Consider the following 19,825-nt stretch of genomic DNA (forward strand, 5'->3'; position numbering starts at 1 on the left):
TGTGCTCTTCCGATCTTTATTTTTTTTGTACATATGAGCTACAGAACTTTTGTATCAATGAAATGTTTACGTCAGGTGAAAGGTTAAGATTGCTCTACGATGCGGAAAAAAGGTAATTTTTTAATATTTTTTTATTTTAACTACAAATTTATAATTTGCGCGTTTACATTTTATCTCAGTTTCAATCCTGTAAAAGCGTTTTCAAATCCGTTCAGTCGTTTCGGAGTTATTACTTAGAATGCAAACGTCGGTAATTTTTACCTTCCAGCATCGCCTTAAGACTAATTTTTTTCTATAATACTATACAAATGCATTAATTATCACAATTACCACACAAATTATCGAATTTGAATAAAATATTTCTAAATGTTTTCCAAATTCTCGAAATTTTATTTTTTTTTTCAACTTTGACACTCCTGTATTTTGAAAATAAAGCAATTCAGATTGTATGTTCATAGGATCTTTTTTTTTTTTAAAAAGGAGTCAAGAAATATTCCCTTTAATTTGTTGTATTCACTTAGGAATTACTCTGTATGTTTATCGGCAAAATTACCGTTTTGTAAATCCTGCAAATTCTTCGATTTCTCCTTGCTACAAGCTTCAAATTGCGTTCTAATGAAACAGACTCGAATAAGACGTTTATTATTCGCCGCGATAACATTTAATATGTATGCCTTGATAATTTCCCGTTGGCAACGTACGCATTATTAAATTTTTATGCGTCGGCCGCGTATGAACTGACACACGTCCCGTAATACGCGCAAGAAATGCGAAATGCGTTTGTAATACGCGTAAGAAACGAGTACGCGCCGCTGACAGCTTAATAGTATCCCGCCGCTTTCGATAAGAGTGAGGGAAAGGGGCAGAGAAAGAGAGAGAGAGAGAGGGAGAGAAAGAGAGAGAGAGAGAGAGAGAGAGAGAGAGAGAGAGAGAGAGAGAGAGAAATGGATTATTAAAACCTTTTCATAGTCATTACATAAATGAGTCCGGCAGCGTTGCATGCCATATGTGCGCCTAATGAGGCCGTTAAATTATTTAGAGAATGTCCGGCAACGCGAGCGCGCATATTCATAAGTATAACGTACTCTTATCCAGACGTTTCCATCTTATAAATAATATAATGTTTAGCGCACGCATACAATGTTTACGTTTTAATTAAGCCGCGCACGTGATATTTTGTTGTACGTTCGTGCGTGAGCGGCGTTTAGCATCGAGAGCGTTAAATAGATAGCCGACTCTGCAAGGCTAAAAGAGAAAAATAATATTACAGTAGTCGTGGGAAAAAGGGAAAGGCGAAATGAAGGATGACATCTTGCTGTTAGTCATTAGGAGAGGCGGAAGTTGCGCGGAGTGCATTCGGCTGTAGAATTAAAACCGCGCGCGGCACTCTCTATCTCTGCGAACGCAGCGAGAATTATTCAGGTACGAAAAATTAGCTAAAACGGATCAGTGATTAGTAAGCACTGCGATACCACATATATTTTGTATTTAATCAATATAGATAACAGAGGCAGAAATTATATCTGAACTATTTGTCAAATTTAGCAAGAAAGTTCCTCCATGATGTTTAATCAGTTCATACTCCAATCCAGACTCCAATCATATTTGGTTATGAGATCTATATTTTCTTGTATATATTCTTAGAATGTTGCTGCTATAAATTCTATGTATGACAGACAATTTTTTAGCAGATACAAAAAACAGAGATGTAATTTAAGTGTAATATTTAGAATTCTAGTTAGAACAGAAATATTTCCCTGAGTGCAGTATAATTGTAGGGACTCAACCGCCAGCCAATTAATCCTTCAATGTTAAGATTTTGGGAATTGACGCTATTTCCGTTACGGAAAGAACGGTTTTGCTGGAGTATCTAAAAATTTAGCTCGATACCGATTTGAAAATAATTTTATTGTGTGGACCAAATTAATTATGTGGGACATAAGATTATTTTCTCAAATGTGTGATGAGCAATACGTACTGTAAGTAAAAAGTTATGACATTCTAGTAATCAGCTTGAGTATCCTGCATAATTGTCTGAATGGTCCAATAAAATTATTTTGAAATCAGAGTCTAGATACTTTTAGCGAATTATTTTTTCTATGCAAATACAGTTACAGCCAGTGTTCTTCTTTTTGCGCATTATTTTTTAATGGATTCTTAATTGTTTTTCTCAGCAAAAGTATTGAAACATCGCGATAATTCTCTTATAAATTATAAAAGTTATTGAAAGGAAAAGTCATTTTGCGAATTAAATTTCAGAAATCACTTATATATATTATTCAATTAATTTTAAGTAAAGCCTTTAACATAGGAATCTAGTCCGAAATTTAATTGTAAAAATATATTTTTAATCTAAAGATTCAAAAGCTGCGATAAATGAATGACTTTCTAGGATTATATAAAATACGTAATTATATAAAATATATATTTATAGAAAGTAAGGTTACTTAAAACGAAACAAAAATTTTTTGCTCTGAAATATACGTTAAAAATGTTTTGTATGGAAAGAATTATTTTATTGAAATCTAAAAATGTAGCTACACCGGAAAAACTATCTGATTGCATTAAGATATACTTATAGTTTTTCAAACGTACCAGTCGATATAATCAGAAATTCAGTTATGATAATTAGAGATTCTGATTAGTGATTACAATCAGAATGCATTTTGTATGTGTACTTCTTATCAGTACATTAATTAACTAAAATATTTTTCTCAGTATAGCTAGAGATTAGAAAATAATTTTGTTAGACCAAAATAATTATGTAGGACTCTCATGTTGAGTAGTACTGCAAAAAGTCTTGACATTTTAGTAGCCATACTTGTGAGCATCTTAATCTATAATTATTTTAATGGTCCAACAAAATTATTTTTAGATCTGTATCGGACTAAATTTTTAAATGCTTCAGCAAATTCTTTTCGTGTATAAGTGACAAAATTGGCAAAAAATTTCAAAGATTCCGTTCGAAATCTTGCATGGACATCCGTGTGAAGTCGTACACGTGATCGACTCACGGGGGCTCCCTTCATCCTGTTGATCGGGCTAGTTAACGCCTCGCGCGCTTAAGGCGCGCGTTTTACAGAACGCACTGCTCGCGGCGAGTCCATTAATCTTAAGGCAGGCAGAAGGGATGTTTATCTCGGCTCATTGTTGATAGTCGTGCATGTGCAACATGTGCGGCGGCGCGGCGGCGGCGGCCGTATACGCGAAAGCGCGCATCGTCGTGCGCACCACGCGAAAGGAAATCATTTGCCCGGGGAAATTTACGGTTGATCGTGCGATTACGTGCTAACGCGCGCGTTCCGGCGGAACCCTGCGAGCGGGATGTTATTGCGCGTCCCGCGAGCGGAACTCGCACGCACGCCTCAGCAGCTGCACACTTCCCCCGCGGAATTCGAGAAACGCGCCTCTTCTGTCGTCTCGTCCGTCGTTCGCCCCGCTGCCGGGCCCCGCTTGCCGCGGGGAAGCTCTCGCGAACGTGTATTTCTCGAGTTGAAAATGAGTTTTGATTATTATCATTATTTTCTTTATGTACCACTACGGTTTCCCCACGTTGCCCGAATGCTGCTGGAATGAGAACGGATAAAATGATACGTTTTCTCGGTAATGACAGATAAATTCACATATTTTTCATTCTGAGAGTACATGCGATGAAATTTCGTGCTGCCCGAAACCGAAATTAATTTAAGGCTAATGCTTTAGAATGTCATTCGCGAGCTAAGTAGCGTACGTGTGTGAAGCTGACGTATTTTTCATTTAAAGGAGCTGTTTAGTTTTATTTTCATTAGCTCAGTAGTTTTTGATAAATTAAATAATTCTCCGTTAAAGCAAAAAAAAATATATATATATAAGTACAAATTAAGATTAGGTTCACGCAGCATCTCATTTTGAAAGTTTACACATCAGTTCCTTGTCAGATTTTAAAAGATCTATAGTTTACGAAAAAGTAGAACTACTTTATAGAGGGTTTTAGAAAAATAGTTCTGGCATAAAATTGTTTATCAAATATTTTAATAATTTTTATTGCTCAAAAAGTCATTTCTATGAGAACATTCGTCTATTTTTGACAGTTTTATAAGTTCTATGATAATTTTCGTGTAGTTTTGAATATATCCTAACGTTTTCTGAAGAGTTTTCTGATCATATGCTTTATTAATTTTTTAAATAATTTTTATGACTCGAGAAATACACCTTGTTTGAAATAAAGAAACGCTGGTCAATTTTCGACAGTTCCGTGAGTTTTATGACATTTCTCACGAATTGTTTGTTTAATTTATCAAGAACTATAGAACTAAATAAAAACAGAACTTTTTCAATAATTTATCCATCAAATACAGATAATAATTGCAATGTTACAATATTATAACATTCTAGCTATATTACAGAAATATTATAAGATTGCTGCAATATTGCAGTTATAATCTGTGTTTATTGGATATTATGAGTTTCTATGAAATGATACACTACGAGTAGCTTCACATATACAAATAAAGGGTCCGGAAGCAAAGATCACCAAATCAAAAGATTTTCCTAAAAATACATGGTCTGTCCTAAAAGTAATGAGACTATTTTTGGCACTAATCTGCAGATTTATCGGAGGAATGGATCCATTGGACGGGGCCTTTGATGCGAGATATCAGGTATAAGTCTGACCCTTCCCAGTTGCCACCGAGCTTTTCTAGCAGTTGATACCGTCAGTAAAATGTATTGTAATTTTTATGTGTTGTCACGGTCGAAAATTCAGCATTGTTGAGCAGCGATCAAATTCTGCGAGAAACTGAACAAATCTGATTCCGAAACGTTGAAGATGTTGAGAACAGCTTATGGGGGTGCTGCTTTGTCTTCAGAATATGATGGCGTAACGCTCAATATTTAAAAATACAGCACAGTCTGTGCTGAATTTTCGCCCGTGACAAGACACAAATTACAACGCACTTTGATGACGGTATCGACTGCTAGAAAGACTCGGAGGCAACGGAGAAGAGTCATACCTAGTATCCCGTACCAAAGATCCTGACCATAATGGATCCACTCCCGACAATTCTAATTAGGCCCCCAAAAATAGTCTCATTACTTTTGGGACAGACCATGTATATTTTGTTTTTAATAAATCGAAAATAAATTATAACGATAAATTATATTATAATGAACTAATGAGCATGATTAAAATTCATGCTCTTAGGAGTTTAGAAAAGGCAAGGCGAATTTTAAAACAAACAAAAAAAAAATATAGCATGTATAGGTAAACATACTGATTGTGAAATAAAGTTTGGTATTTTATTGTAATTGCATATAATAATTACGAATAGAAGCTCATTTTTATAGTTATTACTGCTATAATGTTAGTAATCACAATTATATCTATAGTTGTTAAACAAATATGTAGTTGGCATCGAAAATGTGCGTAATATAGTTAAAATAATTATCAATTATATCGTGCACTAAGAGTAAAAATAATTGTGATTTCCGCAATTTAATTATAATGTAATTCTTTACGGTGCCAACTACACATTTGTTGAAATTATTAATTATTTAATACGTAAATAATTACTTAATTACTTAAATAATAATTAATAATTATTATATTAATTAAAATCATTTAAAATGACAATGCAGAAAGTAGCCTTATATTAGCATAACGTGGTTTTCTCTTATGATAAGCAGAGTCTTCATAATAACATTAGGATTAAAGGTGCCTTTTCATGCTGACGTTCGACGCTCATTTTTAGCGTCAAAATTACGTGATCATAGTTGGCTTGCACGAAAAGCGGCAACATCAAGTTTAATGTCAATCGTATCATTCGTTTCTAAAATGTTCAAAACAAAACAACAACAGCCTTTGACGCTGAAGCTGAGAAGATCCAGCTTTTTTTTTGACGCTAGCGTCGAAGTCATACGTGACTACCAAAAATCCAGCATGTCGATTTCTTTACTGCTTACGTCTCACTGCTTAAGTTTTTCTGTGTGCCATGGTCCTAACGCTAAAACGAGCGTCTCATGAATTTGCACCTTAATACACATGCAGAAGAAGATCAATGTTAAAGATTTGTCCGCATTTATTTGTTCTTTCCTTTGTTTTCTCGATCGTCATTCTTTCTCGCCGAAGTTGATTAGCCGATATTAAGCAATTGACGCGTCGATTCAATTCTCTTGAGGAAGCGACTGGTCACGGCGGCTTATTCTTCTCGCGGAAAGAGACCAGGTGGGGGAAACATTCCGGCGAGGAGGTGCACTCACGCGATCACGGTAGAGACTTAATGCAACTTGATTGCCCCTAAATGCATTACGTGCAAATACCGTGGAGTACAGTTTCTCTTGCCGTCGAACGTGCTCTTTCCGTTTCTGTTTCTTTTGGCGGCACAGGGTGTTCCAGTATGATGTTTAATTAAATTTCGGTAGAGAAAACGATTATTATCATTATTATGTCGTTATGTCCGCTAAACGCGTCTATTAGTGAGTATCTGGGATAAGAACTGCTCCTCTCCGGCGCATTCAATTAGGGAAAGGCGGAACTACTTTTAGCGCGTGACAATGCGATTTAAGACGTTTTAATCGTAAATGCGGTACACAATTACACGTTTGTCCGTTCGTAAATGTGTTAAAGCTTAATGGCCGATCGAAAATGTTATTCATCCGACGGGAGGAGGCCGGTTTGCTGGTTCGGCCCGCTTTGGGGTTTCACTCGCTTGACGCGATTTCTAATATCGCCCGCGCTTAACGCGCGTTTACCGTTAGCCGTTAATTGTTCAACAAGATGTAGAAGAACGTTCATCTTAATGATCCCGCTAAATGCTCGTTTGTAATGTGATTCACGGTGATTTTAATTGCGCCCTCCCTAACGAACGAGAGAGGATCCAAAGCAAGAACTAAGCAGTTTTCTAGGTGTGCCGCTCCAATTAAAACTGCATCTAAATGTCCGTAGCCATTTTATAGGAACCATTATATTGATGTGATGCCATTACATTGGTAATACCGTTATTACGATAACAGTATTAGAGAGTAATTTATTAATTAATTACGTAATCCTTTGACAATTACGGCCTTGGCTATAAGTATAAAGCACCCTCAATTTATTGCATTTTCTTGCAGGCAAAGGCGGTAGTAAAAGCCAAAGGAGAACTGAAATATTAAAATTGTTACAAAAATAAATATTATTTTTTAATAGATATAAGATGTTTACTTGTGGGGATGTTTTGTACTTATAGTCAAGCCTGTATTTAAGGTTACTTGATTCCGAAATAATTTAATATGTTGAATTCGAGTCTGATTTTAGAGTTTTGCTATCATTAAGCCTTGATAAAATGGGGCAAAATGGTCAAAAAACTGACTATATTTACACGGTAAGAACAATTTTGCTGAATCTAGATATAAAAATAATTTTTGTTCAATAATCAAAATAATTTTGTGGGGAAAATCGAAATAATTACTAGAATATCAAAACGTTTTATATACGGAAAGAACGATTTTGTTGAACGACCTATAAATTTTGCTGAAAACAGATTTGAAAATAATTTTTTAGTAAACCATCAAAATAATTTCTTGGAATGTTAAAACAGATAAGTATTGCTATAAAACGTTTTGATATTATAGCAATTATTTTTACTTTTGCACAAAATAATTTTGATTATTGAACAAAAATTATTTTCAGATCTAGATTTAGCAAAATTGTTTTTTCCGTGTATCAATGTCTATCATTTTTAACATTTCAACAAAATTCTTTGATGATTCAACAAGAATCAATTTTCAGATCTGTATTCAGCAAAATTTTTAGACCTTTCCACAAAATCGTTCTTTCCGTGTATATATATTGTAAATAAATTATTTATAATAGCTAAATATAATAATCTACGTGCAGCACATTCTGAATGAATGAAAATCTTAAAGTATTGATAAAGGCATACACATTTGCATTGATTATCTGTAATAAAAAATTTCCTTATGACAGCCGATAATTTTATTCTATAAAACTTATTTTATTCTACGAAACTGTTTTATGAAAATAATTTGATGAATCGTTCGCGCGCGTATTTTCATACGTACCGTGATTTGCAGTACTCTTGAAATTCCTTTGTGTTAACGAGTTTGCGCCTCCGCCAATATCACGAGCGCCCGTTACGACGACGACGGTGGCGGCGGCAGCGATTCGACAATTTATATTACCATTGCACGCTAATGATTCGTCAAATAGCATAAATAATGCCCACCGACGACGCACCGTGCTTTGCGGGCCGTAACATTAATCTTGCGATTCCGGAACACGCGAAAATTACGTACGTGCTTGCCGATTATTTACGACGCATAAATCACGCCGATCTTAATATACTTCGTCGTATTATAACATTACAGCTTGACACTCGTTTTATGTACCGCGTACCGTGCGCGAGCGCGCTGCAGTTTTCGAGTTTCTCAATAGATCAAACCCTGGCTATTGCAATTTCACGTTTACGTATTTGTCGTTATGTTACAAGGATTTAAAGACTAGTCACTTGAAAACTGAGATTAGTTTTCCTAGTGACAGATAAAAATGTGATTTCATATTTAAAACAAGTTAAATGAAGAAATATTTTATTTTTATTAACAATAAGATAGAAAATTAATTACGTTAAATATATAAAAATTGAATATAATTGGGTTATAAAGACTTTTATATTTATAATTGTTAAGAATTGTTCTGTTCTTATAATGCATTATTAGAAGGTTCTTCACTTGAAAGTTGAAATTATTTTCTCAATATATAAAATTGTAATTTAATATTTAAAACAATTTAAATGCAGACGTTTTCTCATTTGTTAAACAGAAAGACATTAAATACATGAAATATATAAAAATTGATTGAAAACTTTTATAGGTATTCTAATTGTAAATTAAGAACACGGAAAAAAACTGTTTTATTGAAAGTTTTTCTTAAAATTTTGCTGAAAACAGATCTGAAAATATTTTTTTGTTGAATTATTAAAATAATTTGTTGGAATGTTAAAACTGATAAGCATTGGCTATGAAACGTTTTAATATTCTAACAATCATTTGGATTTTTGCATAGAGTTATTTTGATTATTAATGGAACAAAAATTATTTTTAGATCTGGATTCAGCAAAATTGTTCTTTCCGTGAAAAGATATTTTTTCCTGTAGCTATTTTTTTTCAATAAGGAAGAATTTGCTGCCGTAAAATGGACACGGTACATAGCGCTTCGAGAGGCTACGCGTTCTCCCTCCCATGTTTACGTTTAATTAAAATCCGTAATTATTTAAACAAAGCGCCGTTTTTCTTGTCCCGTTATCTTTGTTGTACGTGCCACGTGTATAAATGTAGTCCGCGTTAATTCCACCGCCATGATGCTCATTAAGGCGCGATCGCTACAACATTTCTCGCTCGCCGACACGTCGCAAAAATTATAATCCGAAATTTTGTAATTTCTAAAGAGTCACAAAGAGCTTCAAGTCGCGCGCGATTATTGCGTTCCCGACACTCGCGTGTACGCTCGTATTATGCGCGATCCGTCGCGTTAATTACGTATAAATACCGCACACGCAAACGCGTGTGCGTGCCGCGCGTCTGGACGAAGAAAGGCGAAGGAAGAGGCCGGAATCACGCTTCGGCATGCGTGGCGTTTTTCGCGAGTTCCTCTCCGTAATCCTAGCCTCTCCTAGCCGATACCTCGCACGAGAACGATAACCGAGATTGTGTTCTCTAGGCGTTCTGCTATTCATGTATACGTTACTCCGTTATTATTTCCATTATTAATATTATGGCATTTCCTGCTGCCAGAAACATTTTGATATCACTTTAAAGCCGATCCATTCATTACCAGTGAAAAAATTCCATGAAAGTTTTTTTAAATGTTTACTGATAAATTCATAATGTATAACTCAAATTACATCTAATTTGAGTTATTTTTAATTATTCCTATAGAACTCGTTATTGCTTCTATTCATTATGTTAATTTAAAAAACACCGAAGTTCAATAATTTGCTTCTAATTTAATTTAAATAATTTAACTCAAGAAATATATTAAATTTATATCAAATTTATATTTATTAAGTTTATATTTACTAAGTGCATACATTAATACAAACATTGTTTATTTTGAAACTACAATGGAAAGAATGATTTTTCATTTTGTTGAAGTATCTAATAAAGATTTAGTTATAGATAGATTTGAAAATTACACGGAAAGAACGATTTTGTTGAAAGGTCTAAAAATTTTGCTGAATACAGATCTAAAAATAATTTTTGTTTAATAATCAAAATAATTTGCTGGAAAATTAAAAATGATAGGCATTGTTATAAAACGTTTTGATATTCTAGCAATCATTTTGCTAGTAATCATTCACTTTCCAACAAAATTATTTCGATTATTGTACAAAAATTATTTTCTAATCTGGATCCAGCAAAATTGTTCTTTCCGTGTATATATGTTAGGTTGTAAATAATTATATTAGACGTTCAAGCTGGTTGTTAGAATGTTAAAATGTTTTATAGCTTTTTATCATCTTGTTTGAGTGTTCTATATAATTATTTTAATGATACAACATAATTATTTTCTGATCTGTATCTGACGTAATTTTTACATGTTTCTTAGCAAAACCGATCTTTTTTCATGTAAGGAATTCAATCACAGAAATAGGTTGACTACAAATGTAGTTAAATTTTGCATATTTTGTATTGAAATAATACATTTTTTTATATACATAAAAGTTAAAAATAAAATATTATTTACCTCATAGAATTGATTTAGATTTGATTAAATTTCTTTTTAATATTTAACAGTATTGGAAAGTGAGGAAATTTACGGAAGTTTTGCGTTTTTACGCAAGTTAAACTTTAATTTTGTCTAAGGTATATTTATCTTATATATTTATTTGATTTAATTTTTATCTTAATTAGAAAATCGTGAAATTCGTGTATATTAGAAAGTGCGGCGAATAATCGGAACCTCTTATCGAATTTGCCTTTAAAATCAACTTGATTACTGATTATCTAAAAGGTTCTCGGCCACGTAAGTACAGGCCCTATCAATAATCCTTCCCGTACTTGATTCGCGATTATTGATCGCTCTCTATGTTCACGTCGAGCGAACTGCATCGTGTGTGCAACAGGTACGTCTCAATATTTCCTCGAGGCCATGTGCCGTTAATTCCTGGCGATTTATTCCGGGCATTTTCATCGACCCGCATCGAGATCGCGGGGCATTTCTCATCCGTTTTCTACACCGCGTGGCGGCGCGGCGCGCGGGCGATCGTACATACCCTACGCGACTCCGCCGATTCGCGAGCGGTAATAGAATAATACGTTCCGGAATAGAAACTCTCCGTGGCGTACTCTAATGAGTATGCGCGCTCGTCAAACCGCGCTGCACGCAAATCACGCGTAAGTATAGTGCATCATTGTGCGCAGCGCGCATTTCTAAAGGACTTGATACCCGATGTGAAAGGCGCTCTGCATCTGGTCCGCGCCGTCGATCCGGGCCTCGCGCCGATATCGGACCGGCCGGCGGCGGGGGCTCGGCCGGCCCCAGGATCTCCACCGTTTGCGCGAGGATACATTTTCACGTGCGCCCATCGCGGCCTCATACACGCACACAGTACATTACGACGTTCCCGTCATTCTCCTGCCCTACCCCGATGAACACGTGCGTGCGTGCGTGCATGCGTGTCCATGGGTTCGTATGCCTTCATTCATGGCCTCGCCTTTGACACGTATTCAGGCTTCGGATCTCGAGAAAACGCGCGGGGGTCTTGGTTTCCTTATATTTTTTTCCGTGTCTGCGAGGAAAGTCCCGATTAAATTGTATCGGAAGCCAGCGATTTTTTCGTAAAATCGCTTCTCTCACATTCATAATATATGATAGATCAGGGTGGGTACTACCGGGAAAACATGTAATTCTCAGGAAATTTTATTTTTACCTTTGAAAATCATGGATTCTCATGGAATTTTACTGATACTCAGGGAAATTTTTTGAATTTTACTTTTAAATTTAATTTTATCCCTTTAGAAAGTAAACGTGGCCCCATATCGAGCCCCTGATATTGAAAGTTAATTTGTTTTAAAATTGACATATATAACTATATAAAGACTCTTTAATCTAAAAAACGATAATCCGGAAATAATAAATCAGGCATTAAGAGTCTAATAACGCAGAACTTGGTGCGTGAAACAATTTAATCTTCACATATGTCGTTACGTTCGAAAAATTTTGTATGGAGATGTAACTATTCACTCAGGGAAATGTTTCGCTGTTCCAGCTGGAATTCTAAATACAACACTTAAATTACATCGCTGTTTTTTGTATCTGCTAAAAAATTGTCATACGTAGAATTTATAGCACCAATATTCTAAGAATATATACAAGAAAATATTGATCTCATAACCAAATATGATTAGAGTCTGGATTGAAGTCTGGATTGATTAAACGTCATAGAAGAACTTTCTTGCTAAAGACAAATAATTCAGATATAATTTCTGTCTCTATTATCTATATTGATTAAATACAAAACATATGTGATATCGCCATACTTACTAATCACTTATCCGTTTTAGCTCATTTTTTGTACCTAAATAATTCTCGCTATAATTGCAAGATTACTTTTTTCAGTGTTGTACATATGAGAAGATTAAATTGTTTCACGCATAAAGTTTTATACGTTATTAAAACTTTTAGTGCCTAATTTATTTTAAAGCTGTATTGTAAATTCTCTAATCTTACCTGGAATTTTGCATAAAATTTCTAGAAAATCCGGGAATATTCAGGGAATTCTTTTACAAAATCTGTCCTGCTGAATCCTCTTTATTCGTACACGGATAGAACGATTTTGCTGAAAGATAAAAAAAATCTGAAAATAATTTTTGTTAGAGTACCATCCAAATATTTTTTTGGAAACTCAAAAATAATAAGCATTGCTGTAAAAAGATTTGATATTCTAGCAATCAGTTTAACTTTCGAACAAAATTGTTTTGATGGTTCTCTCACAAAAATTATTTTCAGATTTGTTTTCATCTTCCAGCAAAATTGTTCTTTCCGTGTACTAATTGTGAGAAAAAAAAAGTCGCAATTATCATAATTATAATGTATGTAGTCACCTTTGACGCCAAATATACTTGTTTGGTAGAATTATTAAATATATAAAATATAATTATTATCCCTAACAGCAGTAATACACGGAAAGAACAATTTTGCTGGATCCAGATCTGAAAATAATTTTTGTTTAATAATCAAAATAATTTTGTTGGAAAATCACAATGATTGCTAGAATATCAAAACGTTTTATAGCAATGCTTATAATTTTTAACTTTCCATCAAATTATTTTGATGATAGAACAAGAATTATTTTTAGATCTGTATTTAGCAAAATTTTTAGACCTTTCAATAAAAATCTTTCTTTCCGTGTAACTATATAAAAATGAAATTTCTAATCATGATTATTTTTTACCATGTAATTATCACATATACCGAACACTTTTCTCTTAATGTGGTTTGCAGTTTTATGCAGTTTTACTGATCAAATTTTATAATGTAGAACGAAAAACTCGCATGAAATTTAGGCGTTGATATAGAAACGTCTTCATTTGTCTTTTATTCTCTCGCATCTGCGACTGTAAATAAAGGAAGCCCTGGCTAACGTAAGTCGCATTGAAAGTTAGCAATTTTTCATAAAATCTTCCATGTTCGTAATACACGATAAGTCATTATAGATCTGTTCTGCTGAATCCTCTCTGGCTTTTAATTTTATGCAATTTCGCAGATTAAATTCCATAATGTACAACGAAAGGGTTTCACTCGCGTGAAATTTAGACATTGATATTTGATGCTGTAAGACGGGAAATGTATCGATCTCTCTGCATCTCGATCGGTCTGCGCGTCTTGCAGGTCGCTACGCAGTTATTGTAACTGTAAACTGCGCCTCCTAAAATCCTCTCGAGATGACACGCGGATATCTATGGGGAACAAGTTATAACGTACGTGTCCGCGGCACGTACTTGTCGGATGTAATAATAACGCCGGTTAAATTACGATGCGCCGTATCGTATATAGATAGATAATCATGTAGCTCGATACATAGGATAGCTATATTTTACTCCATGTGTATTTGTTATAAGAATTCACAAGAGAGAAGGAGAGAGGATTGGGGAGAAAGAGAGAGAGAAAACTCGCTCCACAATGTACGTGCGATTTACACTCGACTATACGAAACCGATTGCGAATGCGTATACATTCCGAAGTAGGTAAAACCGGTCTTGGTATCTTTTAATAACTATACAATTTTAATAAGACGCACTTAGCTATAAACGGCACAAATAAATATTTGTTTATGGTCGAATGCGCTGACGAAATTATTCTCTTTAGCGAATATGTAATCAGTTTGTGTGTAATATGAAATGCGCTTGGTATACCTAATGTCAAATACGTTTGTTTGTAAATGTACTATATTTTATATGAAAGTTTTAATTGAAAACGCAAAATTATGTGATAATGTTATGAAAATTTTTATTTTATCTTACAAGATAAATTACTAACAATAAGATAAATTAACTAAATATACACGGAAACAACGATTTTGTTGAAAGACATCTAAAAATTTTGCTGAAAATAAATCTGAAAATAATTTTTTGCTGAATAAACAAAATTTGTTGGAATGTTAAAACTGATAAGCATTAATTGCTATAAAACGTTTTGATATTCCAGCAATTATTTTGATTTTTGCTCAAAATTATTTTAATTATTGAACAAAGATTATTTTCAGATCTGAATTTAGCTAAATTGTCTTTTCTATGTAGGTTTTCACATAAAGTTTAAATTCAAAGATTTTTGTTTTTCTAATTTTTCAATACTACTCGTTTATGACATGTATGCAGAAAGAACAGTTTTGCTGGAAGCCGAAAATTGAATTAGATACACGGAAAGAACAATTTTGTTGAAAGATCTAAAAATTTTGCTAAAAATAGATCTGAAAATAATTTTTTGTTGAATTATTAAAATAATTTGTTGGAATGTTAAAACTGATAAGCATTGCTATAAAACTTTTTGATATTCTAGCAATCACCTTGATTTTTACACAAAATTATTTTGATTATTGAACAAAAATTATTTTCAGATCTGGATTCAACAAAATTGTTCTTTTTGTGTACAGAGCTGAAAATAATTATAATTATACGTTGGACCATCTAAATAATTACATTGGATACTCAAGCTGATTGCCTGGAATGTTAAAATTTTTTACAACTTTATCATTTTGCTTTGAATGTCCTACATAATTATTTTCAGATCTGTATCTAGCCTAATTTTCACATGTGCCAGCAAAACCTTCCCGTCTAGGATTTATTAAGGTTGCTCTGTAGCTTCTATTAAAGTTGTGCTATACCTATCTGTACTATAACTACATGTTAACTGCAGCGAGAACGACTTAGCGATTTGACTTACCACCAATAATTAATGATGTCCCATATTTTCGGCCAATTGCGAGTATAATTCACTGCCGGCACGCATTTTCGTGACGGCGGTGAATGTTGACTCGTTCTTTCGAGATATATACATACGCGCGGGATGCGCCGACATAACGCGACATTACCAATACATTGCCACAAACCTAATTGAGCGGTTTCCAATATATTACCGATTCCAATTAAGGGTATCAAGCTTGTTCCCTTCAGACTCTATCGGGAGTCCATACCTTATTGCTTGTTAATACGAGCCATGCACTTATAAAGCTAATATATCGTATATGTATTCCTCGAAAGAGCATCGGTTCCCTTTTACTCTCGTTTTTTTTCCGTCGGTCTGGTTTCCGGTTATAACGGCAATGCGACATCCGGTGCGATGAAAGCGCGCTGCTGTAATTTGCCGACGTCGAAAACTGAAATTGGCTGTGCAGTTCGTGAGAAATAAAATTATCAAAAAGATTTATTATTGTTATAACGATGTTAATAAGAAATCTTTTGCAGAAAGATTTCTCCAGAGGGAACGAATTTAATTCTATGTTATATTCCTTCCTTTCCGTTATATGATAAGAATAATTTGTGGTTTATAATGAAATCTAATTAGCGGACTCCATATAATATTTAACTGTCATCACTTAGAACTTTATTCTTAATAATTTAATGATATTAAACTATTAACTACACGTACATAATTATTCTGTCCTCTGGATTTTATTTTGCTAATAACTTTTATAATTTCTTATAAATTATAACTTTAATTATCTTTAGTCTTGAAAAAAGCACTAATAAAAGTCAAAGACTAACAGTACTTATTAAATATTGAAATTATTATGAAAATAAATATTATTTTTTAAACTGATTTTTAATTTATTTGTTATTAGATGTAGACACCGTTTACGTAAATTTTTGTGCTTTATACTTATGTTCAAGGTTATATGTATAAAGTTTCTATTCACAACACAATATAACTTTCATTATCAAATCTGTGATGAATACAATTGTTACGTACTTCCTGCGAATTAATTGTTATTGTTTTCGCGCGTTATTGTTTTCGAGTTAGTCCGGGGCGACGCTGAATGCACGCTCTGATTACCCCTATTATCATCGTTTACTTTCGCAGTCTGATTTATGCGTGCACGCCGAACTAATCGCTCTCTTTCTTTTTCTCTGTTTCAGGTGAGTATACTTTTGACTTGGAAAGACCAGATTCGTACCTGTACTGCAAAAAAATCCGTGAGTCAACAGTCGCTTATAAACCGTTACTCATGTTCTACATTTCTCGCGATTTATACTATTATCTAATCATAAACCTACATTTGGCAATTACTCCACAACATTATTCTTGATCGCTGTTTTTACTTAATGTTTTATAAGTGCATACAAAATGTTCTACGTGGAACTTACGATTATTTTAATTGTAATGTCTAGAGTTAAATTAAATTTTAACTTTCGAAGTTTATCTGTATTGTTTTATTTGATTTATATTTTATTTGAAATAATTGAAAGGTAAGGAATTAAATGAACGGACAGGAGATATATATGAATACGTGCACGAAGTAGTTGATTCGTGCGCTGATTCTCTAATAAGACAGTACTCGGCCGTACTGATCATTAAGAGCTGGTACCGTAAATGCATATATACGCACAGTACAGGTCACGTATCGCACACGTGACGGTGAGATCGTAATATTTTATTGTCGAGAATCTAGTGCTCAAACACGGCTAGCCGGCTGTCTGCATTTTATACGTTTAAATACGTAGTAGACGGAGATGAAGATGAAACACTCAGTGCCTGGCGTGATTATCTGCCTCGTGTGTGGCAGAAAATAGGATCTCTGCAAATTACCAGTCAATTTTTAGTCGATGATTAAATTTTCACATTTCGCTGCCTTTCTTTAGAAGCGGTCATTATCATTCCGTCCATTAGACCGTTTCTATTATTCGTATAATATTTCTTGTATAAAAGATAAGATTGTAAACATTTTTTAATTTTTTAATAATTAGCCTCTTATGTTGATAGAATATTCGATTTTTTATCACTTTCTTTATTTTCGTAGTAATTTATTTGTTTGGTTCTTTCGATAGAGTAAAAAACTTTGAAAACTTCTAGTGTAAAAAAAAATATAAATTTAATTTTAACCTTGATTTCTTAACTTAGTTGATACTCAAATGAACTCTACGAGTGAGTTTGTTGTTTTCGAATTATTCAGTATCAAGTATCTGTTTTTTTTTCATCTGCTTTGAAAACGGCCTTTTACTACATTTCCAAGCCGTTCATATTGTTTTCCTTTATCAGACAGACTCGCGAGTCAATCGAGCGTTACCGAGATTTTTTGTCCTGCCGTCCGCGCCGTTCCCGATCGCGGGACGTGATTATCGATCGTTCTAACTCGATCGGCGTAAACGGCTTTACGTTTTCGCAGCGTCTTATTTCTCGACGGAGGGTACTCGTCGGATGGAGGCAGGTCAGACGGTGGAATCACGTCCATCTTCTTGCGACTTTCCCCTTCGCGGTTTCGATCGAAACGCGCGCCGGCGTTCTAATCTAACTCGTAAATCCTTTGTCATAAATAACGAAGCGACTCGACGTACTCGTGGTAATAATATAGAGAAACTCGCTGCGAATATTAGTATGCACGTTGCAGATGTAATGGGATATCGCGAAACATGCCGTGCCACGTTCATTCCTTTCGCGTCTGTCATCCAAGTTAACTAAATTTCCGTTAAGGTAATAAAATCTATTTGAGATTAATTAAGATGTTTTTAGGTAACAGAATTTACATGTTTGACAAAAAAAAGATCACATTCTAATTAAATATACATACACACGTTTAAATTTATAGTGTCAAGTTACAGCCAATTCGAGCCATTTTCACTTATTTCTATAGGTCGCCACTACTCCTACTCAATATGTTGTTAATTTAACTAAAACAATGAAGTTAAATAATTTAAGAAATCTGTTAAATTTGATTGAAATTCAATTTATATTTAATTACATATACGTTGATATGAATGTTGTTTACCTTGAAACTAAGCAATTCAACCACAGAAATGTATTGATTAGATGTGGTCACGTCTTTTAACACACATGTTTTCTATTAAAATAATACATTTTTTCACACATGAAATGGAAGTTAAAAATAACGAAATGTTATTTAACTCGAAGAATTGGTTTCAATTTACCCTTTTAATGTTTAACAGTGTGAACATTAAATTTTCCTTGTGAAAGAAATTTGCATTTTTTTAGAGAAATTATCATTGGAAGAAAAATTTAGATTCGCGTTCTGTTGTAAATTTCACTCAACTAATCATCGTCGAGAGAAGACATTATTGAACCGGATACATCTTGTGAGCATGAAAGATTCCAGAGCAGCTCCGCACCGGAAAGTGAAGTAAATCGAAGCGGGGAAGAGAATTCCTTTTGAGGGGGAATCCGGCTGAGTACTTTGCTCCCGATAAGAAATCCGATACACCACCGAGAATACGCGCGAGTGATTTCCTAATACCGATACTCGCGAAGACGCGCGATGAATGGGCCCCTTTTATCGAGACGATACACGTCGACAAACAAAGCCGCAGAGAATCGGTCTTGCACAAGCGTATCGGAACTAATCCGTCATGCCGTTCTTGCAGGATCCCATGAAACTTTATGGCGAAACTATAATATAATACTGCCTAGAGTCCCGGAGTCCCCTCAATTTCACATATTTCGTAAGAGTAATAATTACACACAATTAACAATAATCATCTTGACTTGATAAAATAATTCTATAAAAATCAAGAGTTTGTCACATAAAATTGTAATTATAAAAATTCTAAAACTATATTTTTAGTCAACTTTAAGTTATGAAAATTATAAAATGTATTATTTTCACTTTTATTTTAATAATAAATTGTCTTTATTTGATAAAATAATTCTGTAAAAATCGAGAGTTTTTCACATTGTAAAATAAAACATCAAAGGTTTCAAGCTATAAAAATTCGAAAACTGTATTTTTAGTCAATTTTAAGTTATAAAAATTCTAAAATGTATTTTATTTTCACTTTTATTTTACTAATAATTGTCTTCACTTGATAAAATAATTCTATAAAAATCGAGAGCTTCTGACTGTAAAATAAAACATCAAAAGTTTTAAGACATAAAAATTCTAAAACTGTATTTTTAGTCGACACAGACACTTATCTAGATTTTTTTAACCGCACTGAGAGAAGTTTCTTTTAAAATTTAGCCTGAAAATCATATTAATCATGGGACAATATAGTATTTCGGCAAATTTTATGTGATTTTTTTCCATTTTTTTTACTTGCATTACAATTTGTTGTAGTATACAGGGTGTCCCGTAATGACCGGACTAACGCTTAAGGGTAGATTCCTGAGATCATTTTAAGA

Source organism: Wasmannia auropunctata, unplaced genomic scaffold (assembly GCF_000956235.1).
Source record: "Wasmannia auropunctata unplaced genomic scaffold, wasmannia.A_1.0 LD334193.1, whole genome shotgun sequence".
In the NCBI taxonomy this organism is placed as follows: domain Eukaryota; kingdom Metazoa; phylum Arthropoda; class Insecta; order Hymenoptera; family Formicidae; genus Wasmannia; species Wasmannia auropunctata.